Source organism: Acipenser ruthenus, chromosome 11 (genome assembly GCF_902713425.1).
Source record: "Acipenser ruthenus chromosome 11, fAciRut3.2 maternal haplotype, whole genome shotgun sequence".
Lineage (NCBI taxonomy): Eukaryota > Metazoa > Chordata > Actinopteri > Acipenseriformes > Acipenseridae > Acipenser > Acipenser ruthenus.
Window position 1 is genome coordinate 44,253,534 of NC_081199.1, and position 27,982 is coordinate 44,281,515.

At 43.3% G+C, this 27,982-nt stretch overlaps 3 long non-coding RNA genes across 3 annotated transcripts; 2 read left to right on the forward strand and 1 right to left on the reverse strand.

Moving 5' to 3' along the window:
* Positions 1 to 1,040: 1,040 nt before the first annotated feature.
* On the forward strand, positions 1,041 to 6,596 carry LOC131739482 (uncharacterized). Its single transcript, XR_009330602.1, has 4 exons — positions 1,041 to 1,638; positions 3,843 to 3,948; positions 4,134 to 4,296; positions 5,869 to 6,596. It is a non-coding gene; the product is annotated as an uncharacterized LOC131739482 (long non-coding RNA).
* Positions 6,597 to 10,220: 3,624 nt separating this feature from the next.
* Positions 10,221 to 15,250, forward strand: LOC131739484 (uncharacterized). The gene is made up of 3 exons (XR_009330604.1): positions 10,221 to 11,570; positions 13,789 to 14,105; positions 14,603 to 15,250. It is a non-coding gene; the product is annotated as an uncharacterized LOC131739484 (long non-coding RNA).
* On the reverse strand, positions 12,285 to 27,618 carry LOC131739483 (uncharacterized). Its single transcript, XR_009330603.1, has 4 exons — positions 27,124 to 27,618; positions 22,784 to 22,889; positions 21,183 to 21,360; positions 12,285 to 12,664 (listed from the first exon to the last, which is right to left on the reverse strand). It is a non-coding gene; the product is annotated as an uncharacterized LOC131739483 (long non-coding RNA).
* Positions 27,619 to 27,982: the final 364 nt, after the last annotated feature.

Genomic DNA, 27,982 nt, shown 5'->3' on the forward strand with positions numbered 1-27,982 from the left:
AGCTTGCCTGCAGCACCTGGCAGTATCCACTGGATGGAGATAGTAAGCTTGCTTGCACTCGTTCATCTGCAATTCAAATGTTAGGTAACTTCAAAACAATACACGCGTCTAAATTTACGTTTTTAAATAAGAGTTTGAGTCATGTGATTGAGTGCGGCAGGGCGCCATTACGACGTTAGACAGACAGCCAGAGCGGGTAGTGTTTACATGTAACCGCAGAGCCAACACCCAGGCAAGAGCAGCCACTGAGGCACACTGCTCCCCCCCCGTGGACACGCACTGGTACTACAGCCAGAGGAGACTGTGAAGCTGTAACTATTATTATTATTTTTTATTATTATTATTATTATTATTATTATTTATTTATTAGCAGGCTTACAATTGTTACAAGATATCACATTATTTTTACATATAATTCCCCATTTATACAGTTGGGTTTTTTACTGGAGCAATCTAGGTAAAGTAGCTTGCTCAAGGGTACAGCAGCAGTGTCCCCCACCGAGGATTGAACCCACAACCCTCCGGTCAAGAGTCCAGAGCCCTAACCACTACTCCACACTGCTGCTGCAACAATCTAATTGGATAAAATAAGTAGATGACTTAAATGGGTAATTGTCTGTAAAAATAATGTGATATCTTGTAGCAATTGTAAGTCGCCCTGGATAAGGGAGTCTGCTAAGAAATAAATAAGTAAATAATAATAATAATAATAATAATAATAATAATAATAATAATAATATTAATAATAATAATAATAATAATAATAATAATAATAATAATAATAATTGGCGCACACAGCTAGCGAATCAAAACTTAGAATCGCGTTACCTAATTTGCATAGACCCTATGGCTGTCCTGCGTGCGCACCTGTTTAAAAATATATATTTATTATTAATAAAACATTTTCTAGTTCACGGGTCCACATCAGTATTTAAAAAATATTATATTTTTATGTATCTGGTGAGGAATTGTTTTCCTAGCTGTCATATTTTAAAACTGGCAGTTTCTAAATAACCAAACAAAACAACGATTTTAAACCAGAACGTTACTGAAAGAAAGATTTAGAGTCGTTTGAATTGAAGTTCTCTTTTATAGCGATTTAAACTCTTTCCAAAAGTATATACGGTTGAACGTAACTGTAATAATTTAATAGCACAGTATAAAAATTTAAGCAAGATTCATGACGAACATTGTATTGATACAGCAGCAGTTTAAAAAATGGACAGCGTTAGATTTTGAAAAGTCACATTTGTCAATTGTTCCGTTTTTAGTGAAGTATATAGAAAACTATAACGCAGTGTGTAATTAAATATGTTAACGTAACATTATTCAGCAGGGTTCATTCGACTTTATAAAGCAAAATTAGTTACTACTCATTTCAACCACTTGAAAGCCGTTCTACTAAACGGCCACACGAAAGGAGCAGCATTGGATAGGAAATGAAAGCTCGCTGAGGTTTTCTGCCCATTGTAACAGCACAGGACACCGCAGCCGCTTGTCGGAGCTGCTCCGAATTAACGAGGTCCAACAAGTATATTTAATGTAATATGTTAGTGTGTGGAAGAAGGAAGCCAAGCGAGGAGGCGTTTGCTATTGTTTTGCAAAGAAGACTACGAGTGACAGAGCTCGTTAAACCAGGTGAATGCACCTGTTTACTTAGTTTATTATTCCGTGCATCGGTTGTTTTTGAATCCCACATTGTTAATGACAAATGACCGGCCGGACCCGCTTGTGATGTTTGTTTACTTTTGACTGTTTGCTGAGTGGCTTCTAATAATGTATTTCTCTTTGTGAGCTCTGATCAGCAGGGTGCGGTTTGACGGGGGGGGGGGGGGGACTTCCCTGGCTATATTGATTTGGGGGGGGGGGGGGGGGTCACCTTTATGTAGGGGAGTGAGAATGAGAGAGAAACGTGAGTGAGACTGTAAGCAAGACTAAACAGCTACAGTATCCCTTTGCAATCTTCTCAAAGGAATTCGTTTTCAGAAGCTGCCTCGCTAGAACAGCGGCCCGTTGTTTATGTTGAGATTGGGCAAGTCAGCAGTTGTTTGATAACGGAACATAAAACATCACAGAGTGGGTTGAATTGCGGGGGTGCAAATCAGGGCACTTTGAAATAAGCTACTAACAACCAAATAAGCAAGATGGACCGAATGGCTTCCTCTCGTTTGTAAAATTTCTTATGCTCTTAATACAAATCCAGTTTTAAATGACAATGAGTGCATTTGCATGGTGGCAAATGTTGACACAGGAGTGTTGTGCTTCTAGATTGCTCTCGTTGTGTGCGTGTGTTCTTGATCCTCCATCCCCTTGCTGTGCTTCTAGATTGCTCTGATTGTGTGCTGATATTCCTGATCCTCCATCACCTCGCTGTGCTTCTCGATTGCTCTGGTTGTATGTGTGTGTTTCTGATCCTCCATCCCCTCGCTGTGCTTCTCGATTGCTCTCGTTGTGTGCGTGTGTTCTTGATCCTCCACCCCCTCGCTGTGCTTCTAGATTGCTCTGGTTGTGTGCTGATATTCCTGATCCTCCGTCCCCTCGCTGTGCTTCTCGATTGCTCTGGTTGTGTGCTGATGTTCCTGATCCATCCCCTCGCTGTGCTTCTCGATTGCTCTGGTTGTGTGCTGATGTTCCTGATCCTCCATCCCCTCGCTGTGCTTCCAGATTGCTCTGGTTGTGTGCTGATGTTCCTGATTCTCCACCCCCTCGCTGTGCTTCCAGATTGCTCTGGTTGTGTGCTGATGTTCCTGATTCTCCACCCCCTCGCTGTGCATCCAGATTGCTCTGGTTGTGTGCGTGTGTTCCTGATTCTCCACCCCCTCGCTGTGCTTCCAGATTGCTCTGGTTGTGTGCTGATGTTCCTGATCCTCCATCCCCTCGCTGTGCTTCCAGATTGCTCTGGTTGTGTGCTGATGTTCCTGATCCTCCATCCCCTCGCTGTGCTTCCAGATTGCTCTGGTTGTGTGCGTGTGTTCCTGATCCTCCATCCCCTCGCTGTGCTTCTAGATTGCTCTGGTTGTGTGCGTGTGTTCCTGATCCTCCATCCCCTCGCTGTGCTTCCAGATTGCTCTGGTTGTGTGCTGATGTTCCTGATTCTCCACCCCCTCGCTGTGCTTCCAGATTGCTCTGGTTGTGTGCTGATGTTCCTGATTCTCCACCCCCTCGCTGTGCTTCCAGATTGCTCTGGTTGTGTGCGTGTGTTCCTGATCCTCCATCCCCTCGCTGTGCTTCTAGATTGCTCTGGTTGTGTGCGTGTGTTCCTGATCCTCCATCCCCTCGCTGTGCTTCTAGATTGCTCTGGTTGTGTGCTGATGTTCCTGATCCTCCATCCCCTCGCTGTGCTTCCAGATTGCTCTGGTTGTGTGCTGATGTTCCTGATTCTCCACCCCCTCGCTGTGCTTCCAGATTGCTCTGGTTGTGTGCTGATGTTCCTGATTCTCCACCCCCTCGCTGTGCTTCCAGATTGCTCTGGTTGTGTGCTGATGTTCCTGATTCTCCACCCCCTCGCTGTGCTTCCAGATTGCTCTGGTTGTGTGCGTGTGTTCCTGATCCTCCATCCCCTCGCTGTGCTTCCAGATTGCTCTGGTTGTGTGCTGATGTTCCTGATCCTCCGTCCCCTCGCTGTGCTTCTAGATTGCTCTGGTTGTGTGCGTGTGTTCCTGTACCTTCACAGGTCTGTGATAATCCAAGTCCGTTTCAGTGTTAGTGCTCACTCTCGCCTGTCTCATGAAGTGTGTGTGTGTGTGTGTTCCTGTATATCGACAGGTCTGTGAGGATTAAGATGTAGTTTCAGTGTTTAATGCTTATCCCCTCACTATCTTTGTGTTCTTGTCTCTTGACAGGTCTGTGAGGATGAGAAGGTCTCCACAGTCTGGAGTCTGGTCTCTGACAGGCTCGGCACACCTGTCAATCAACAGGGACTCCTCTACAAAGGCAAGGCGCTGGCAGGTAGGCTGCACAGCACAGCACTCAATTAAAAAGCATGCATGTTGCTCTACATACTGTATATCTATTAACAGTAACACCTACAAACAAAGTGTTTTCAGTCTTTTTTCATCTTTGAGTTGTATGAAGTGTTTTAATCTGACTGGTCTTTAATCTCTCCTGTCTCTCCCCCTCCCTCTCTCTCTCAGATGAGCACAGACTGTCACACGACTCCATCGGCCCCGATTCGAAGCTGAACTCGTTGTCACACCCCCAACAGAGAAAGTGTCACCCGAGCAAGAACAGCACTCCCTGTGTCACCCCTCCTCACCCCTCGTCTCACACAGTGAGAGGCTGGAGCAGCAACACAAGGTAACCCGAAAACAATAAACAATAAACACAGATACAGACACATAGATACAGCGCACACACACACACACACACACACACACACACACACACACACACACAGTGAGAGGCTGGAGCAGCAACACAAGGTAACCTGAAAACAATAAACAATAAACACAGATACAGACACATAGATACAGCGCACACACACACACACACACACACACACACACACACACACACACACACACAGTGAGAGGCTGGAGCAGCAACACAAGGTAACCTGAAAACAATAAACAATAAACACAGATACAGACACATAGATACAGCGCACACACACACACACACACACACACACACACACACACACACACACAGTGAGAGGCTGGAGCAGCAACACAAGGTAACCTGAAAACAATAAACAATAAACACAGATACAGACACATAGATACAACACACACACACACACACACACACACACACACACACACACACACACACACACACACAGTGAGAGGCTGGAGCAGCAACACAAGGTAACCCGAAAACAATAAACAATAAACACAGATACAGACACATAGATACAGCGCACACACACACACACACACACACACACACACACACACACACACACACAGTGAGAGGCTGGAGCAGCAACACAAGGTAACCTGAAAACAATAAACAATAAACACAGATACAGACACATAGATACAGCACACACACACACACACACACACACACACACACACACACACACACACAGTGAGAGGCTGGAGCAGCAACACAAGGTAACCTGAAAACAATAAACACAGATACAGACACATAGATACAACACACACACACACACACACACACACACACACACACACACACACAGTGAGAGGCTGGAGCAGCAACACAAGGTAACCTGAAAACAATAAACAATAAACACAGATACAGACACATAGATACAACACACACACACACACACACACACACACACACACAGTGAGAGGCTGGAGCAGCTACACAAGGTAACCTGAAAACAATAAACAATAAACACAGATACAGACACATAGATACAGCACACACACACACACACACACACACACACACACACACACACACACACAGTGAGAGGCTGGAGCAGCTACACAAGGTAACCTGAAAACAATAAACAATAAACACAGATACAGACACATAGATACAGCACACACACACACACACACACACACACACACACACACACACACACACACACACACACACACACACACAGTGAGAGGCTGGAGCAGCTACACAAGGTAACCTGAACATAATAAACACAGACACTGCTATATACAGACACATAGATACAGCACACAGACACACACACACACACACACACACAGTGAGAGGCTGGAGCAGCTACACAAGATAAATTGAACACAATAAAGACTGCTACACACACAATCCTAGCTGCAGCACATGCACACTGTTATACAAACACACACAGACACAGCTGTACAGTGACACAGAGACACACACAATCACAGCTGCAGCACACACACTCTGAAATGCAGGTGTAGAGCAGCGTGTAGTTGTGACTCTGTGTCTCTCCCTCTGCCTCTCTCTCAGGATTACGAGCGGAGGCTGCGCTTGTTGAGCCTGGATGATATGGAGCGGCTGGCGACCCGCATGCTTCACCCAGAGGCTGTGGAGTGCATGGAGCTGTCCTTCCTGGACTGAGGAATACTGCTGCTGCCCTCTCCCCTCTCTCCTCCCCTCTCTCCTCCCCAGGGAGGGGAGGTGAGGAGAGGGAGGAGAGAGAGGAACCTGCTACTGAGGGAGCTGCAACTCTGAGGAGAGGGAGGAGAGGGAAGAGAGAGGAACCTGCTACTTAAGGAGCTGCAGCTCTGAGGAGAGGGAAGAGAGAGGAACCTGCTACTGAGGGAGCTGCAGCTCTGAGGAGAGAGGGAGGAGAGAGAAGAACCTGCTACTGAGGGAGCTGCAGCTCTGAGGAGAGAGAGGGAGGAGGGAGAGGAACCTGCTACTGAGGGAGCTGCAGCTCTGAGGAGAGAGAGGGAGGAGGGAGAGGAACCTGCTACTGAGGGAGCTGCAGCTCTGAGGAGAGGAGAGAGAGAGGAGATTAGAGAGAGGAACCTGCTACTGAGGGAGCTGCAGCTCTGAGGAGAGGAGAGAGAGGAACCTGCAGCTCTTAGGAGGAGATCAAATCTTTCTTCAGGTGTTGTTATTTTGATATAGTTTTGAGGTTGAATATTTCAGTCCAGGTTTGAAGCACTCACTCTTCATTACTGATATTTAAATCCAGAAGAAACACAAAATAAATAAAAATCTGTGTTGAAGTCTTTGTATTGGGGTTGTTCATTTTAAATGCCATGTGTTTACAGTTACCAGTTCTACATTAAACAGCAGAAATAATGTTACTGGCTTGCCAGACCCAAGAGCCTTTTCATTTCTCAGGCCAGCAGCCCCTGGCCTTGAAAAAAAGAAATGCTGCTGCTGTTCTCCTCGGTTCTGCTTTTATAAGCTGGCACCTCTGCGTTGTTAACGAGCTTTGTGAAGCAGAGACGTCTTGTGTTAATACAATTCCGTTATTATTGATTGAATCTGCTTTTCAAATGCTTGGTGTTTCAAACCGGATTTAAAATAACCTTTATTATTGAAGTGTGTTCAACAATCATTTAAAACATGAGGCTCTTTCACAAATCACTGTCAGGGCAATGAGAAAGTGAATACGAAACTACCATCAAATTCCTCCACTAAATAAACACATTACAAAATAGAAACAAATAGACCTGCACATTCAAAACAGAAGGACGCAATGTAGGCATTTCAAAATGAAATATACTGAGCCTCTCCGGTACCCGTCAGGACCCAGCAGCGAGCGCTTAACCGCAACATTACTGGACAAGCCCGGCGGCTGACCGCCCCCAGCGGCGACCCGAGGAGCTCGCAGGATTTCCAACGCTTCACTTGGTCTCTAGTTTCCAGCGTGCTCGCTGATCCACACAAACCTAACGACTCGTTTTCTTCATCTGACGTGAGAGCGCACAACGGGTCTCTTTATAGAACTGGCAGCGGTGACGTCATAAGAAAGCCACCCACCTCCCCTCATGTGATAGGCTGCTTCTGTTCTGCTTTTCAGCCAATCGGCCATGCAGGGCATCTTTCCCCCGAGTTAACATCGTGACTGTGAAATTGTGTGTGCCTTTGTGTGTTCATGTTACTCTGTGTTCATGTTAGTCCCTCGTCTCTGTAAGCGCTCAGTCCCGTCCCCATTGTCTAAAACAAGCAACGGTACATCGCATCTCCTCTTCAGTCACTGCGTGTAAACTGGAGCACGTGAAGCGTCCTGTCTCCAACGTCATAGAGTTCACACAAACTGTCTGCAAATTAAAAAAACTTATTTTAAAACAACCCTCTGTGAAGCACTGACACAAACGTTTCTTTGTGTTAAGCTTAATCCAATTCCATCAGCTACACTCGTTCATCTGCAATTCAAATGTTTGCTGACTTCAAAACAATACACGCGTCCAAATTTAGATTTCAAAATACATTTTAAAAAAGGTTTTTGAGTGGGTGCGGAGCCAAAGCGCAGGCAAGCAGGCAGTGAGGCACACTGCCCCCTCCAGTGGACACACACCGGTACTACAGCCAGAGGGGAATGTGACGCTGGGAGTCCCAGCAACACTGCAGACAAATTAATGACGTGTATTATTATGATGATGATGATGTTTGTAGGAATCAAGATTTCTGTGATTTATGACTCATGCTGTGTAGGTCGTCTCGTATTTTTATCAGAGCGATGTCATTTTTCACAGTTTTGGTCGTTCAGCTTTCACGGGCAGTTTCCCTTCCCAAACTCCAGAGGTTTACAGTGAAAACTGCGAACGCTATCTTCACAAACAGCGACAGACGGGCCAATCGGGGCGGGGACGTCACTAACGCGCTCGAGTCATGCGGAGTCGCCGCCACGGAGGCGCTGGGCTCCCTCCAGTGGACACGCAGCGGTACTGCAGTCGGGAGGCGCTGGAAGATTATTTGATGAATTCCTTACCGATGCGGCTATCTCGTGGAGAGAAAGTGGAACGGTTACGTCTTGTCCTAAACAATCTGATTGGATAAAAGACAAGTCACAAATTAAATGACTTCTGATTGGCGAACACAGTTAGCGAATCAAAAGTTAGAAATGCGTTACCTAATTTGTATAGACCCTATAGCTGTCCAAGGTGCGCACCTGTTTAAAAATATACATTTATTATTAATAAAACATTTTTTTAGTACACGTGTCCACGTCAGTATTTTAATAATATTATATTTTCATGCTTTTAGTGAAGAATTGTTTTACTATGAGTCATATTTTAAAACGGGCAGTTTCAAAATAACCAAAGAAAACAACGATTCTAAACCGGAACGTGCCTGAAGGAATAAATTGTAGTTCTCTTTTATAGCGGTTTAAAATGTATCTAAAAGTATATACGGGTGTTTGCAATAATTTTATCACAGACGTAGAAATATAACCAAGATTCACGACGACCATTGTATTGATAGAGCAGTTGTTTAAATAAAAGAGCAGCGTCAGTTTTGGAAATGTCACATTTTATATTTGTGTCAGTTTTTAGTTAAGTATATGGAAAACTACAAGCGGCGTGTATTTCAGTATGCTAACATGACGTTTTTCAGCAGGTTTCATTTGATTTTATGAAGCAGAATTAGTTAACACTCAAATCAACCCCTCGACAGCAGTTCTACCAAATGTCCACACGAAGGCAGCATTGGATAGGAAATGAAAGCTAAAGCCTCGTCTGTCTCCCTGAAGTTCGCTACCAATTGTAAAGAGCAGAGGACAGCTCAGCGTGTGTCTGTGTGAAACGACTTTATTTCATGTGATAAGTTTGTGGAAGAAGGACGCCATGTGAGGAGGCGTTTGCTATTGTTTTACACAGACTACGAGGGACAGCGCTCGTTAAACCAGGTGAGTGCATCTCGTTTACTTTGTTTATTATTCAGTGCAGCGGTTGTTTTTGAATCCCGCATTTTTAATAACAAATGGCCGTCCGGACCCGCTTGTGACTGTTTGCTGAGTGGCTTTTAATAATGTGTTTGTCTTTGTGAGCTCTGATCAGCAGGGTGCGGTTTGACGGGGGTGTGATTCCCCCGGCTATATTGACTGGGGGTCATCTTTATTGTTTATAATCGTACGTTGTTCTTGCCTTTTAGCTCTTGAGCATAATAATCTCAATCCCGTTTGAAATTACACTAAGTGCATTTGCATGGTGCAGATGAGGGATGTCGCTTCACTCGAGGCTTGCGTACTGATGAAGATGTAGTTTCAGTGTTTAATGCTCATCCCCTCACTGTGTGTCTGTGTGTGTTCTTGTCTCTCGCCTGTCCTGTGAGGATGAAGATGTAGTTTCAGTGTTTAATGCTCATCCCCTCACTGTGTGTCTGTGTGTTTTTGTCTCTTGATAGGTCTGTGAGGATGAGAAGATCTCCACAGTCTGGAGTCTGGTCTCTGACAGGCTCAACATACCTGTCAATCAACAGGGACTCCTCTACAAAGGCAAGGCGCTGGCAGGTAGGCTGAACAGCACAGCACAGCACAGCACAGCACAGCTCACCCCTCCTCTCACTCCTCGCCTCACCCCGGGTCAGTGTGGCACAGCCTGCCTGGTCTTCTGAACAAACACTTCAGCCCTGCCGACGCAGTGAGAGTCTGGAGCAGCTACACGAGGTAACCTGAACACAAACACACACACACACACACAGACACACAGTGAGAGTCTGGAGCAGCTACACAAGGTAACCTGAACAAAATAAACACACACACTGCAATACACACACACACACCGACACACACACACACACAGACAGAGACGCACACACACTCTGAAATGCAGGTGTAGAGCAGCGTGTAGTTGTGACTCTGTGTCTCTCCCTCTGCCTCTCTCTCAGGATTACGAGCGGAGGCTGCGCTTGTTGAGCCTGGATGATATGGAGCGGCTGGCGACCCGCATGCTTCACCCTGAGGCTGTGGAGTGCATGGAGCTGTCCTTCCTAGACTGAGGAATACTGCTGCTGCCCTCTCCACCCCTCCCCTCTCTTCTCCCCTCTCCCCTCTCCCCTCTATCCTCTCCTCTTTACTCTCTCCTCCCCCTCTCCTTACTTTGTTTAAAAGAATAGAAGCACACCCAGTGAGCAAGGCATTGAGCAGCCCCACATCCCGCTTCACAATACCGCTACATATTGACTGACTGTTCGCATTGTGTGTGTTTGGTAAGACAAACCACATTTTCTACTTTCTACGATTGGGCAAGTCAGCGGTTGTTTGATAACAGAACATAAAACATCAGAGCGGGTCGAACTGCGATGCTGCAAATCAAGGCCCTTTAAAATGTGTACCTTCCCAGCTTAGGTATTGCTGAAGAGACACTTCCTACAGGAGGACAGGACGTTGTCAAGGAGGGGATGTCGTGTCCTGAGGGCTTTCTTAAAAACATTGTTTTATTATTTCTAACCGTATGTTGTTCTTGCCTTTTAGCTCTTGAGCATAATAATCTCAATCCCGTTTGAAATTACACTAAATGCATTTGCATGGTGCAGATGAGGGATGTCACTTCACTCGAGGCGTGCGTACTGATGAAGATGTAGTTTCAGTGTTTAATGCTCATCCCCTCACTGTGTGTCTGTGTGTGTTCTTGTCTCTCGCCTGTCCTGTGAGGATGAAGATGTAGTTTCAGTGTTTAATGCTCATCCCCTCACTGTGTGTCTGTGTGTGTTCTTGTCTCTCGCCTGTCCTGTGAGGATGAAGATGTAGTTTCAGTGTTTAATGCTCATCCCCTCACTGTGTGTCTGTGTGTGTTCTTGTCTCTCGCCTGTCCTGTGAGGATGAAGATGTAGTTTCAGTGTTTAATGCTCATCCCCTCACTGTGTGTCTGTGTGTGTTCTTGTCTCTCGCCTGTCCTGTGAGGATGAAGATGTAGTTTCAGTGTTTAATGCTCATCCCCTCACTGTGTGTCTGTGTGTGTTCTTGTCTCTCGCCTGTCCTGTGAGGATGAAGATGTAGTTTCAGTGTTTAATGCTCATCCCCTCACTGTGTGTCTGTGTGTGTTCTTGTCTCTCGCCTGTCCTGTGAGGATGAAGATGTAGTTTCAGTGTTTAATGCTCATCCCCTCACTGTGTGTCTGTGTGTGTTCTTGTCTCTTGACAGGTCTGTGAGGATGAGAAGGTCTCCACAGTCTGGAGTCTGGTCTCTGACAGGCTCAACATACCTGTCAATCAACAGGGACTCCTCTACAAAGGCAAGGCGCTGGCAGGTAGGCTGAACAGCACAGCACAGCACAGAGAGTCTGGAGCAGCTAGACGAGGTAACCTGAACACAAACACACACACTGCTATACACACACACACAGACACACAGTGAGTCTGGAGCAGCTACACACTCAGTTAAAAAGCATGCATGTTATTCTACATATATCTATTAACAGTAACACCTGCAAACAAAGTGTTTTCAATCTTTTATCATCTTTGAGTTGCATGAAGTGTTTTAACCCTATGCTGCCGACGGGGAATAACCATATCCGGTCATAAACATGAACACTTTCTGTTTAAACACTTGTAGTTTTGGAACCTTAAATCAGAAATGAAAACCCAATACACCTACAGAACGCCATTAAGTAGATCTTTCCAGTGATGTAATTTATTTTGTTGTGGGGTGATTTTATTTTTATTTTCATATGAGCTACACCTCCCAAAAAATTATCGAAATAATATTTTAAAAAATGGTCAATTTCAACCTCTTTCCAAGTTAAATATATAAAAAAACTTGAGTATATTGTAGCTGCACAATTTTCCAAGGAATTCAAATCTGAAATCAGAATTGAAATATCTTGAACAGTTGCAGAGCTAGATAAGGTTTTGCAATGCCTAGTATTTTACAAAAATCAACCTCCGAAATGGCAAAGGCAGACCAGGGTTAAAACTTAGCAAAAAGTGAGACTGGAAACACTGTTGCCCTGTTTGAGATACAATTATATTTCAGTACAAAAATAAAGAAACAACACACAAGTTATCAAGTAAAATGTTTAATTTTTTTTATTTAAAAAAAAAAGTATATTACAAATAAAACTTTTGAAATTAAGAATTTTATTTGGGAGGGAGGGAGACAAAAAAAATAAAACCTTCCATATTGTGCTGTATATATTTATTATCAAAACTACCCTGCAGTTGAAGTGCTGGACTGGGGCTCCTCCAGATCACTCTCCTCCTCCTCCTCATCCTCCTGCAGCAGCTCTTCATCAGGGAGGTCCTCCTCCATGGCGTACATGCCCTCGATCTCTTCCTCAGTCAGGGCCCTCCTCCTCTTCAGTGACTGAACCACATGCTAGAGCTGATTGTCTCCATCCATTTTCTGTCTTACACACACCCACATAAAACATTAAAATAAATACCAATTAATAATAATAATAATAATAATAATAATAATAATAAATAATAATAATAATATTCTGCTCCATCCTTTTTCACACACATAAAAAAGTAAACAAGTAATAAAATACATGGCTAAATAATAATAGTGACAACAGCTAAATAATGTTTTCTGTTCTTTACACACAGTAAACGAGTAATAAAATACATGGCTAAATAATAACTACAGCTAAATGTCTCTGTTTTTTACGTAGGCTACATACACAACGTAAAAATAAAAACTAAACAAGGTGTTTTCCTCATTCTTTTACACATCGAATAAAAAAAATTAAAAAATAATAGATGCATAATTAAATAATAATAACGACTACAGAGAAATAATGAATCGACTAGAAAAAGTAAAACACAGACGTACACAAACGCCTAACTTTGCATCACATGCGATAGACCTGTTAGTTTTGCCTTCTCTCCTGAGGAAAAACAAGTCTAAAATAAAAACGTATGTGAAACTAACTATAAGAAAGATGTTTAACAAAACAAACAAACAAAACAAAACGTGGTGTTGGTACAGTAGTTCCTCTTGTCTACAGCAGTCATGAAGTTAGCCCTGCCCAGCAAGCAAGCAAGCACGCACACGAGAGACACAGCGAAAACAAAACAAAACAAAAATAAACACTGCAGATGTACTCAGCACAAAAAAACAATATCAAGTTGAAAAAAAACAATAACAATATGGCTAATTAGCCCCAGTACCTCCCGTTTAGATGATATGTAGATTAGCACTCTTGGGATTGTAAAACTGGAGATACAGAGCTTCGACTCTGCTGTGCACTCAGTCACAATGGTGCCGGCAGAGACTCACCCTTGTAATCAAAATATTATATGTCCCGCCCACCCTAGCCCTAAACCAATGGTATCATGACAAGCCCATTAGTCATGGCTATGACTCACACTTTAAAAAAACAAAATTGCTGATTGGACGTCTGAGATATGACGTGTTTTGTCATCGTAACAAAAGTTATGAAATTACACCGAGTCGGCAGCTAAGGGTTAATCTACCTGGTCTTGAATCTCTCCTGTTTCTCCCCCTCCCTCTCTCTCTCTCAGATGAGCACAGACTGTCACACGACTCCATCACTCCCGATTCCAAGCTGAACTTGTTGTGACGCCCCCAACAGAGAAAGTATCACCCGAGCAAGAACAGCACTCCCTGTGTCACCCCTCCTCTCAGACCTCACCCCTCACCCTCGCCTCACCCCTCCTGTCACACCTCACCCCTCGCCACACCCCTCCTCTCACCCCTCGCCTCAACCCTCCTCTCACTCCTCGCCTCACCCCGGGTCAGTGTGGCACAGCCTGCCTGCTCTTCTGAACAAACACTTCAGTCCTGCCGACGCAGTGAGAGTCTGGAGCAGCAACACAAGGTAACCTGAACACAATAAACACACACACTGCTATACACACACACACACACACACACACACACACACAGTGAGAGTCTGGAGCAGCTACACAAGGTAACCTGAACACAATAAACACACACACAGTGAGAGTCTGGAGCAGCAACACAAGGTAACCTGAACACAATAAACACACACGCTGCTATACACACACACACACACAGTGAGAGTCTGGAGCAGCTACACAAGGTAACCTGAACACAATAAACACACACACTGCTATATACCAACACACACACACACAGTGAGAGGCTGGAGCAGCTACACAAGATAAATTGAACACAATAAACACTGGTACACACACAATCCTAGCTGCAGCACATGCACAGTGGTATACAGACACAGCTGTACAGTGACAGAGACGCACACACAATCACAGCTGCAGCACACACACTCTGAAATGCAGGTGTAGAGCAGCGTGTAGTTGTGACTCTGTGTCTCTCCCTCTGCCTCTCTCTCAGGATTACGAGCGGAGGCTGCGCTTGTTGAGCCTGGATGATATGGAGCGGCTGGCGACTCGCATGCTTCACCCTGAGGCTGTGGAGAGCTGTCCTTCCTAGACTGAGGAATACTGCTGCTGCCCTCTCCACCCCTCCCCTCTCTCCTCCCCTCCCCCTCTCCTCTCCTTACTTTGTTTAAAAGAATAGAAGCACACCCAGTGAGCAAGGCATTGAGCAACCCCACATCCCGCTTCACAATACCGCTACATATTGACTGACTGTTCGCATTGTGTGTGTTTGGTAAGACAAACCACATTTTCTACTTTCTGCTATTTTAAAAGGAGCCCAGTTTGTTGCAGGAGGCTTGTGGGTAACAGTGTGTGTTTTTGCTGGGGACTGCAGCCCTTCCATTACCATTGCTCATAGAGGGGAGATTGTTTTACTTTCAAGCCTTTTTCTTTAATAAATCCGGACGTTTGGAAATACATACTGTGTGGACATTTCCCTTCTTCATGGCTCCATGCAGCATCCTGTCACACAACAAGCCCTGAAAGGGGATCTATACATATTTATTCTCAATCACCAGGCAGTAATCGCAGCTACAATACAGACACACAACGTGTCACTTTTATTGGCTGAAACTTTAAACTACGACTAGAAGCCTCTGAAGCCTTTTGAAAGTTTACATCAGAATAGAAACTTTGCACAAAGTCAACCTGCTGGAAGTGGAATCATTTCTGCTGCGCAGCTTCAGATTCCACAGCTTGACGAGGAACACAATATAAAAAACACATGTCCTCTGGAAGCCACACAGTTATTATATATATGATTAGTGTTAACACTCATAGCATTGACCTGGTATCCCTGGTATTTACCTCCGAGCCCTGCTGTGTAACAGGGGTGTTTCATAATCCCTCCTCTCTTCAGTGGCATGAAAGACTGCAACTGTGCAGCCAGCGCCAGGATTCTCAACTCCTGCAGTGCGACCTCTGACAAGGGAAGTGAACCTCATATACAAGGTTAGACAGCAAGGCAGTCACAAGCAGACAGGTGGTGCAGTGGGCTAGTTCACTAGCATGCTGTGCTGCTCACCTTGGGGGACTGAGTTCAAATCCAGGTGAGTTCCTCCTTTGTTTTCAAAGACTTGGTTAATTTCTTATATAAGACAATGAAAAAAGCAGACTACTCCGTGGAAGTGAGATGGACTGGGTTCAAATCCAGGCGAGTTCTTTGCTTGTTTCAAAGAATGTGTTAATTGAGCTTATATATAGTGTGAACCAAAGCTTTCCTGTGGGAGCTGGTGGCGCAATGGCTATGCCGATGGCCTCCTCTCCCTGAAGACGGTGGTTTGAATCCTGGTCCCGGAGGTGAGTTCCTGAGGTAAGTAATGCTGTTGGTTGCGAGTCATGGTGGTGGTTGTAAATCTGGGTGTTGACTGGAAGTAATGATGCAGGTTGTAACTAACGATGTTGGTTGTGTCTCCACAGACGGAGGAGGGCAGTGTGGGTGGGGTGGGGTGGGGTGGGGCACTGCTGCTGTACCCTTGAGCAAGGTACTTTACCTAGATTGTTCCAGTAAAAACCCAACTATATAAATGGGGAATTGTATGTAAAAAATAATTAATTCCTTGTTTGTTGGTAAAGCAAAAGCTCACAGCCAGACAAGTACAGCAGCAGACTTCATTAAAACACACACAATAAATGGTACAGTACATGCTGTAGTTACGGACTCTAGAGCTGTGTGTTTAAGATGCAGTGATTTGCGGTTCCAAACCCCCATAAGAGGCTGTGTGCTCCAGTGGGCAAAGAAAAGGGCTTGCAGGGAAATAAGCATCACACATGCTTTCATTTTTTAATTGTTATTTGTCAAATAGCGAGTTAGAGATCATGTACATTTTCTTTACTTGTTTTTTTAAAAACAACTTCACCGTCAAAAAGTACATTTTCCAACACAGATTCTCAAATAAATAAAGTCCATCATTATTGCAGGGAAGACTGCAAGACAAACTTGCAGGTCCTCTTCAAAGATTAACAAATGGCTAAAACACACAAGTCCATTGTCCCAGCCCCAAACAAACTTCTGCAGCAGTGAGCTGGACAGCTGACCAGGGGATGCACATGGATGCAAATACATGCACATGGATTAGGGAGTGGTTAACATGTAGAAAACAGAAAGTACTGATTAGAGGAGAAACCTCAAAATGGAGCGAGGTAACCAGTGGTGTACCACAGGGATCAGTATTAGGTCCTTTGCTATTCCTAATCTACATTAATGATTTAGATTCTGGTATAGTAAGCAAACTTGTTAAATCTGCAGACGACACAAAAATAGGAGTGGCAAACACTGTTGCAGCAGCAAAGGTCATTCAAAATGATCTAGACAGCATTCAGAATTGGGCAGACACATGGCAAATGAAATTTAATAGAGAAAAGTGTAAAGTATTGCATGCAGGCAATAAAAATGTGCATTACAAATATCATAAGGGAGATACTGAAATTGAAGAAGGGAACTATGAAAAAGACCTAGGAGTTTATGTTGACTCAGAAATGTCTTCCTCTAGAAATGTGGGGAAGCTATAAAAAATGCCAACAAGATGCTTGGATATATTGTGAGGAGTGTTGAATGTAAATCAAGGGAAGTAATGTTAAAATTTTACAATGCATTAGTAAGACCTCACCTAGAATATTGTGTTCAGTTCTGGTCACCTTGTTACAAAAAGGATATTGCTGCTCTAGAAAGAGTGCAAAGAAGAGCAACCAGAATTATCCCGGGTTTAAAAGGCATGTCATATGCAGACAGGCTAAAAGAATTGAATCTATTCAGTCTTGAACAAAGACGACTACGCGGCGATCTGATTCAAACATTCAAAATCCTGAAAGGTATAGACAATGTCGACCCAGGAGACTTCTTTGACCTGAAAAAAGAAACAAGGACCAGGGGTCACAAATGGAGATTAGATAAAGGGGCATTCAGAACAGAAAATAGGAGGCACTTTTTTACACAGAGAATTATGAGGGTCTGGAACCAACTCCCCAGTAATGTTGTTGAAGCCGACACCCTGGGATCCTTCAAGAAGCTGCTTGATGAGATTCTGGGATCAATAAGCTACTAACAACCAAACAAGCAAAGATGGGCTGTGCATCCTGTGATTGATGTGCTCCATGGCCTAGTTAGTAATCGCAGCATGGAGCTTAATGTTTTCCATGATTGAAACTCATGCTTTAACTTTTGGACAATCGCTCGCATACCTGCTGTCCAAACTGTAGTGCTTCCCAAAACAAAAGCACCTCCAGAAATGCAAAATAACGTCAATACGCAACACGTTTTGCTAGTTAACGTTTGTTACACAAACAGAAATACACAATCAGAAATGTACAATCGTACAATTCATTTTAAATGATTTATTTGCTGCTAATATATATTACAGCGATATTCACATTCCCTTATCTAGCGTAATGCTGTCGAATGTATCCGATCTACATGTTAATGTAAATTATACGTACAAAAGTCATTTTAAATTATGCATTTTTGTTAGGCTAATATATCGGATCTAAAGCGATATTCACATCATCTTATCAAGCAGCATACTGACGAATAAATCCGATCTACTAATTGATATAAATTATATCTACAAAATGAATTTTAAATTATTTATTTTTCATTAACATATCCGATCAACTTATTTCCTGGCTCGATCTACTTATTTCCTAGCCTAGGCTCGGTTACATTAGAAACAATGGAACCTCCCCTTTAAATTCTAGAGCTTGATCAACATATTTCCTGGGACAACGGCAACAGCAGACTCCAAACTGGGCTCTCATCTCATGCATCGATTCAACAATATGTAATCGCAGCTCGGGGAATTTAAGGGCAGAGGATGGATAAATGGATTGATTGTTGCTCCACTACTCCTCACTGTCTGCTACAGCACTGCGCACACTGGATACATGAGGATACAAGTACAGACAATAACTGACAATGTTGATGAACCTGTGCAAGCTGTGACCTGCAGGTTACTGTAGTCATGAATTAACCAGCTGACACTCGCAATGCAAGATGAGCACGTCCACACTGTCAGCTACATGTGAACTAACAAGCTGAACTACATAAAGAAATGCTCCAGCCAGCATCCCATTCGTCACGAGAAGCTAGTCCTGATTCTCAGGTACAAACGCCCTCACACAATGTCGAGGCAGACTCTGCAGGACACTGTCCCTTAAAAGCGGCTCCAGGGCTCAGAGTCACAGGAGCGAGCCACACTGACCCTGACACTCACCACTACAAGTCACCTCTCCTCAAGAAAGAACCAGAATTGAAACGACTTCTCTTAAGTTCTGGATATCACTCAGGCACACAGCCACACACTCCAGGAATCTGTCAAAGACAACAATAACGACCAAGCGAATGACATTCTATCAACTGCAGAGCAAACACTGGTCATGGAACGACCTCAAAAGCATGTCAAACTATCTCATTATTAACAGATTAAAAAAATCAGGGGGGAAATTTTATTTCTGATAAATGTACTTGTTTTAATTAATTTTAAAGTTGCAAATAATCCAATGGAATGTCCTGATTAATTACTGTTTCATGGTATTATTATTTTTGAAATGTTTCTGTTAATCTGTTAATGTGTGTGATTGTTTCTGTATTGCTGCCCTATTGGTCAGATCTGTCTCCAAAAAGAGATTTTGAATCTTAACGTGACTTCCTGGTTAAATAAAGGTTTTAAAAAAAACAAAAAAACATGATCCAAAATACAGTGACCTTGTGTGGCAGTGACCCACAGTGCAGCACAAACACTCCTCGTGACAGATCAGTGACCCACAGTGCAGCACAAACACCCCTCATGACAGATCAGTGAAACACAGTGCAGCACAAACACCCCTCATGACAGATCAGTGACCCACAGTGCAGCACAAACACCCCTCATGACAGATCAGTGACCCACAGTGCATTACAAACACCCCACATGACAGATCAGTGACCCACAGTGTAGCACAAACACCCAACATGACAGATCAGTGACCCACAATGCAGCACAAACACCCCACATGACAAATCAGTGAAACACAGTGCAGCACAAACACCCCTCATGACAGATCAGTGAAACACAAACACCCCACATGACAGATCAGTGACCCACAGTGCAGCACAAACACCCCACATGACAGATCAGTGACCCACAGTGCAGCACAAACACCCCACATGACAGATCAGTGAAACACAGTGCAGCACAAACACTCCTCATGACAGATCAGTGACCCACAGTGCAGCACAAACACCCCTCATGACAGATCAGTGACCCACAGTGCAGCACAAACACCCCACATGACAGATCAGTGACCCACAGTGCAGCACAAACACCCCACATGACAGATCAGTGAAACACAGTGCAGCACAAACACCCCTCATGACAGATCAGAGACCCACAGTGCAGCACAAACACCCCTCATGACAGATCAGTGACCCACAGTGCAGCACAAACACCCCACATGACAGATCAGTGACCCACAGTGCAGCACAAGCACCCCACATGACAGATCAGTGACCCACAGTGCAGCACAAACACCCCACATGACAGATCAGTGACCCACAGTGCAGCACAAGCACCCCACATGATAGATCAGTGAAACACAGTGCAGCACAAGCACCCCACATGATAGATCAGTGAAACACAGTGCAGCACAAACACCCCACATGATAGATCAGTGAAACACAGTGCAGCACAAACACTCCTCATGACAGATCAGTGAAACACAAACACCCCTCATGACAGATCAGTGACCCACAGTGCAGCACAAACACCCCTCATGACAGATCAGTGAAACACAAACACCCCTCATGACAGATCAGTGACCCACAGTGCAGCACAAACACCCCTCATGACACATCAGTGAAACACATAAAATACTTTCAATTACTCAGGATTTCCAATTACTAGCATTGACTATTGCTAAGGCCAAAACCGTTCTAGCACGACACTAGATAAGAACACATATATACATGTATTGATATATACATACATTATACATATATATATATATATATATGTGTGTGTGTGTGTGTGCAGATGTTGTGGTAAAGTAAAAACAAGCATGCCCTGTGAATGCCAGCAGTGTCTCCCCTGCAGTGCAGCGTGCTTTAAATGAACAAGCATGCCCTCTGAATGCCAGCGGTGTCTCCCCTGCAGTGCAGCGTGCTTTAAATGAACAAGCATGCCCTGTGAATGCCAGCGGTGTCTCCCCTGCAGTGCAGCGTGCTTTAAATGAACAAGCATGCCCTCTGAATGCCAGCGGTGTCTCCCCTGCAGTGCAGCGTGCTTTAAATGAACAAGCATGCCCTCTGAATGCCAGCGGTGTCTCCCCTGCAGTGCAGCGTGCTTTAAATGAACAAGCATGCCCTGTGAATGCCAGCGGTGTCTCCCCTGCAGTGCAGCGTGCTTTAAATGAACAAGCATGCCCTCTGAATGCCAGCGGTGTCTCCCCTGCAGTGCAGCGTGCTTTAAATGAACAAGCATGCCCTCTGAATGCCAGCGGTGTCTCCCCTGCAGTGCAGCGTGCGTACAGTCAGTGGCATCACAGTACAGTAGATCACTCACATTAAAAGACAAATCCACAAACAGCAGCCTTCAGAGAGTCCCTCCACTGCGATGACTTTGTTATTTCACATGCAGACACGGTGCTGTCTCCCACACCTGCTCACAACGGCAAAACCAAAACCACATGAAAAGGATACTTCTCTCATCAGGCCCCATATTCAAAGTGTCACTTCATCACCTAAAATAATAAAAAAAAAAATAAAGCAATCTATAAATGCTTTCAGCCTAGTTGGACATTATATACAACTTTACCTGTCCCACAAGTGTCCCCCAAAAAATACATAGCATGCACCCCAAGTTGAAAGAGGCAGCATTAATCCTTACAATAGTTGCAGGGAAGAACAACTTCTGCATTAATTAACTGCATTGAAATCAAGACAATCACGGCTATATAAAGAATCATTAAATACAATCACAAGTGTTACTAACTACCTTAACAAACAGTTACTCCGGGTTCAAATACAGTCAGCACTCTTTATTGCCACTCAATATTATTTTGAAAATATCACTTGCCAAAAGAGACGACATGTGGCACTGTAATACAGAACATACTTTTAAATCCGGTGTGCATTGTAGCAGTGTGTGTGTGTGTGTGTGTGTGTGTGTGTGTATAGCAGTGTGTGTGTTTATTGTCTTCAGGTTACCTTGTGTAGCTGATCCAGACTCTCACTGTGTGTGTGTGTGTGTGTGTGTGTGTAGCAGTGTGTGTGTTTATTGTGTTCAGGTTACCTTGTGTAGCTGCTCCAGACTCTCACTGTGTGTGTGTGTGTGTGTGTGTGTGTGTGTGTGTATATAGCAGTGTCTGTGTTTATTGTGTTCAGGTTACCTTGTGTAGCTGCTCCAGACTCTCAATGTGTGTGTGTGTGTGTGTGTGTCTGTGTGTGTATATAGCAGGGTCTGTGTTTATTGTGTTCAGGTTACCTTGTGTAGCTGCTCCAGACTCTCACTGTGTGTGTGTGTGTGTATATATAGCAGTGTCTGTGTTTATTGTGTTCAGGTTACCTTGTGTAGCTGCTCCAGACTCTCACTGTGTGTGTGTGTGTGTGTGTGTGTGTGTATATAGCAGTGTGTGTTTATTGTGTTCAGGTTACCTGGTGTAGCTGCTCCAGTCTCTCACTGTGTGTGTGTGTGTGTGTGTGTGTGTATATAGCAGTGTGTGTGTCTACTGTGTTCAGGTTACCTTGTGTTGCTGCTCCAGACTCTCACTGTGTCTGTGTGTGTGTGTGTGTGTGTGTTTATTGTGTTCAGGTTAGCTTGTGTAGCTGCTCCAGACTCTCACTGTGTGTCTGTGTGTGTGTGTGTGTGTGTGTGTATATAGCAGTGTGTGTGTTTATTGTGTTCAGGTTAGCTTGTGTAGCTGCTCCAGACTCTCACTGTGTGTGTGTGTGTGTGTGTGTGTGTCTCTGTGTGTATAGCAGTGTGTGTGTTTATTGTGTTCAGGTTACCTTGTGTAGCTGCTCCAGACTCTCACTGCGTCTGCAGGGCTGAAGTGTTTGTTCAGAAGAGCAGGCAGGCTGTGCCACACTGACCCGGGGTGAGGCGAGGGGCGAGATGAGGGGTGATCTGTGCTGTGCTGTGCTGTGCTGTGCTGTTCAGCCTACCTGCCAGCGCCTTGCCTTTGTAGAGGAGTCCCTGTTGATTGACAGGTATGTTGAGCCTGTCAGAGACCAGACTCCAGACTGTGGAGACCTTCTCATCCTCACAGACCTGTCAAGAGACAAGAACACACAGTGAGGGGACGAGCATTAAACACTGAAACCACATCTTCATCCACACCGGACAGGCGAGAGACAAGAACACACACACACACACACACACACACACAGTATCAGAGCAATCTAGCGAGGGGACGGTCGAGTATTGTCAAGAGCAAAAACACACTTTTATAAAAACTGCTGCTTTTGTATTATTATGGTCTGTATGTGTGGCATGCTATAGAAATGTATTGTGGTTTGTTCTTTTTTTGTGCTTTGTACTGTACAGTGCTTTGTGAAACGCTTGTACAAAAATCGCTATATAAATGCAATAAATAAATAAATAAATAAATACACTGGAAGTGCTTCACATTGTCACAGACCAGTATTATGAACTTGCTCTTGGTCTACAGCCATAATATTGTGTGAGAATTATTTCTCAGTCTCACAGATGAACCGACATTTAATGCAAGGGCCGAAAACAATATGTCAATTTAAACACAATAGCAACACTGAGGTGAAGATACAAGCCCAACACATTTCTCTTAGAGGTAGTCGAGCAAAGCAAGAGGCGAGGACGGACACATCTGCTGGAAACGCATGGATTTGAATTTGTTTCCAGGTTCATTTCAACACACAGCCCTACACGCGTGAGACACTCTAGCCTGCATGTATTCCGCTCACGTGTGCAGGAGTGACGGCAGGCGCAAGAACGCTGTGTGTTGTGTGTGGAGACAGTTTGGGTGCGTTCACGACACGCAGACTTCCGTCATTCTGCGCAGAATCCGCACAGAATCGGAGCAAGTAGCCAATGAATTTTCGGAATCTTTGTAGAATCTGCGCAGACTTAACAAAGTCTGCCTCTCGTGAACGCACCCCCCGTATTCTTAAATCGTGGGTCACGTGATTACGAGGCACACACTGACAAATCCCACACTGTGTGTTTTCAGTTTATATCTTGTTAAAACAGAAAACTATATTAATTAAAACAATAAACTCCACACAAATACATAAACAACACAGTGAATTCTAATCAGAAATTACAGTTTAAGTGACTAATGTAATGCAACCACCATGGATCCCAAAATGATAGATACAGATTGGCCAACAATCAATGCTGCAGGGAACAAGAACAACAATATAATAAACAGCGACGTCACTCCTTCAGAACTTGTGTGCTGCGAACACCCAACATTAAAAACAAATTAACACACACCCTGTGATATTAAAACCATGAAGAGCCAACAACCTCGTGTGTGCACAATAAAGCATTAGCGGGGGCAATCAGATAAATCATCCATAGCAAAAAACAACACAGCAACATTAATTTGCGGTCCATTGTCGGACTGGGTCCGACATTGCAATTATTCCTCACAGGTCCTTTGTCAGACTGGGTCCGACATCATTATAGCAACGCAATAAACGGGTGTTTAGTCGTTTTTTCTCCGGAAAAAGCCGAGAAAACCATTCAATTGCCGAGTGGTAGCGACAGGAGCCGAGACAAGTCGAAAAAAAAAAAAAAAAAAAAAAAAAGGCGTATCTCATGAATATGGTATCAGGTATCAGATAACGGGGCGTTCATAGTAAACAAGCTGGCTGAGTGCGTCAGCGCACAGAGACTATCATGGACATTTGTAGAGCTTTTTTCAGATGTTATTGTAATAAAATAATGACTTGGATCGCATTATTGAGGAGTTTGGTGATAAAACGAGTGATCCGGAGATGATCGATCGGTATGTACGACTATTATTATTATTATTATTATTATTATTATTATTATTTCTTACATAGGTAAACGCTATAGCAAACGAAAAGGGTGGGGCAGGGCTGGAGATGCCTAGTGAATGCTTTGTTGATATGCAGGGCCATTTAAACCCGTTTGACTGTGAAAAAAAACACTTTTAAACAGCGCGTCTAAAATTAACTGCGCGTGTGAAAACCTGACGTGCCTGTTGCGCACTTAATAAATGGACTGCAAAGGGTTAAAACAAACACAGAAAACGGAGGCTGGCGCGCTTTCGATTATGACAAACAAAAAGGATGAGATGAAGCCGTACAGCCAAAAAACAAGCCCCTTAAACAGGTATAAATAACAATACGGTTTTGTTTTACCTGAGGAGATGTGAGTTGCGATGTGAAACTCCAGGCAAGCATGGGGGCGGACATTCTGTGAAGCGCGCATGCTGACGTAGGCTTTGTTATGATCGTGAACGCGCCTGATTGAAGTCTGTGGGGACCCCGGTTTCACTGCTCGTGCTGTGCCCTGTAGCTCAATATGCAGGGGTTATTTTTTATATTAAAAAAGCCGTTTTGTGGCTTTCCAAAGATGTATCATGCGTCTGGATCGGATGTTCGTAGACAAAATGATAATTGTTTACATTTGGTCAAATACAAGATTGCATGTAGTTTCCGAACATCTCCCCCTGGTGGTTAATTGCGGTGTTTACGGCAGAATAATTCAATGGGTTTCTCCATATCCCGTATATTTTCATATTACCCATAATTCAATTTGTGACACTTAACTGGAAAGGTACATATATTTAAAATTAAATATATATTTTTAATAATTAAAATTGTATAAAACATTGAACATATATTATCCACAAACGCCGTTTTGGTAACAATATAATATTTGAACTTATTTTAATATATAAATTAATGGGTAGTAACCCTAAATTGAATTTTACTTGGTTATACGAATTATAAATAGCTATTGGAATGATGTAATTAGCATATATCCCAATTATCCTGAATTGTAAAATACTGATTTGTGAGGAATAAATGAAAAGTTATGTGTAATATATATTTTTTAATTTCAAAGAATTAAATTGTATAAAACATTAACCATATAATCCTCAATGACCACTTTGGTGACAATATAATATTTTTTTATCATTTTAAGATAGAAATATACTGTAATAAAATCAAACCACAAATAGACTTTGGACTAATTATATGAGTTTTAAATAACAATTGAACTCTTTATATATTATATAGCAAGAGCTGTGTGGCTTGAGCTAGTGATTGTGCTTGGTATGAGTGAAGTGGCTGAGATGAACGTGTGTGAGTAAATACAGTGCTGAGAAAGAAGGCTGGCTGGAGAGAGAGAGAGAGAGATGGGAGCCCCCCAGGAAAGGAAAGGGGGGGGGGGGTGGAAGGGAAGAAGAGAGAGAAATGATGGGGAGGAACAGAGAGGGACAATGGGGACGGGCGCGGAGGATGAAGAGGGGCAAAGACGAGCCACGCACGTCAAAAAGGCTGGCGCCGGCCTTTTTGACGCGCGTGGCTCGTCTTTGCCTCTCTTCATCCTCCGCGCCCGTCCCCATTGGACATAGACCACCCCCCCCACCACTGACTCTTGACCCATGACCATTCACTTATGAGCCCTTCAACCTTTTAGGATATACATTTTATTTTCTTTTATATATTTTAACCCTTTAGACCCCTGAATAATTAAAGAACCCTTTTGGAGATTCCTTGAAATTTTGGCAAAAAACAGATTTCACTTGACTTATTGAAATAACTGTCTTGGAAATTCTATTGAAAGGAAGAGAGACTGTAGATTCTCAAACAGCAAGCTTTATTAAGATTTGCAAACCTGGAGCCTGTCACAACACTCAGTGCAGAGTCAGTTTGAGAACAAGCCCACATAACACTGCCAAACTTGGATATTTATAGGTACCTCCACAAACTGTCTATGTGACACTTGGGCATGTAGCAACTTGAGCAAAACTCTTGCATACAGAGGAGACAGAGACCATATTTTTAGTAGAACAGTCAAAAGGGTGGCTCAAAATTATCTTCATGACTCATAACTTCTACTTTTGCAATTGGTTGCCACATTGTAACGGTTTGAAACTAAAAGCTTCAGCCAACAGCGAATAAAACCAAAAAAAAAACGACGGTCCTCAATTAACAAATTTAATGCCACAGACACCAGTAAACTACACACAAGTGAATCGCAAATGATTTAAGACAAGCCCACAAATAGTAGAGGGTAAAGCAACAAACAATTTTAAAGTCAGGCAAGGAAATAAATATATGAAATAGCCAATTACTAATATAGTAAAAAAAAAAAAAATTATAAATGTATAAGTTATATATATATATAACAAAAATTATCACACACATAGCACTCATGCAAAACAATGTCTCGAACAAATCAAGTCCAAAAAACAATCCAAGTAATCCAACCGAGCAAAAAAGAAACAAATGCAAAAATGGAAACAACCTCAGAATGATCTCACCTGACTGTTTGTTTGTTTGTTGATGCTTATTCTGTAGTTCCAGTGGCAGTCCAACAGCAACAAGTTGTCCAAGAGATGCTCCAAGGTAGGTATAGTTCTTATTTAATATAATTTTCTTGTAAATAAAATCCTGAAAGCCAACTGGAACCCATTCAGAACCTGCACACAAACCACACCGCCATACACAAAATGGAGGAACCCAGAACACAAAACCTGCCTCCCTTCCACCCTCTACCTGTTTAAAAAAGAACAAAGGCTCATGGGAGTTCAGCCTTCTTAAAGGGGAATCCTTAATTAAATAGATACAATAATTAAGAAGTTACCTGGCCAGGCATTTTAACTAAAGGGAGTGTTTATTTAAACACTTGTGTGGCTAGTGCCACAACATGTCAGCGTTCACATTTAGAAGACAGGATGCTTGGTGCTATCTGTGGATACCCCTCTTGCTGACAGCGGCATTATTCTGCACGCAGCTATTTGTTGCAAACATAAGATACAGAGTAGAAAAATACAAACAGTTACAGAGTGGTACAATACAAGTTATTACATTAAAATATGTGTTCTTAACATTGTCTAGAATACCTTGTTTTGTGAATTTTCTACCACATAACCATAAATGAAAAACTATGACAAATCTTTCACTACACATTTTCTTTGTTTTGAACAGGTCAAATTATTGTTTCAAATAACACAGAATTGAAAGTTTTCTAAAATAAAACATGTTGTTTTACTGCAACAAATTTAAGCCGATATAAAGAAATGCAAGAAAAAAAACCTGTTTAACACTAAAACCACAGAGACTTTGGACAACATACAACCACTGAAGCTGCAAAATATGTGTCTCTATTTTAAAATGGTT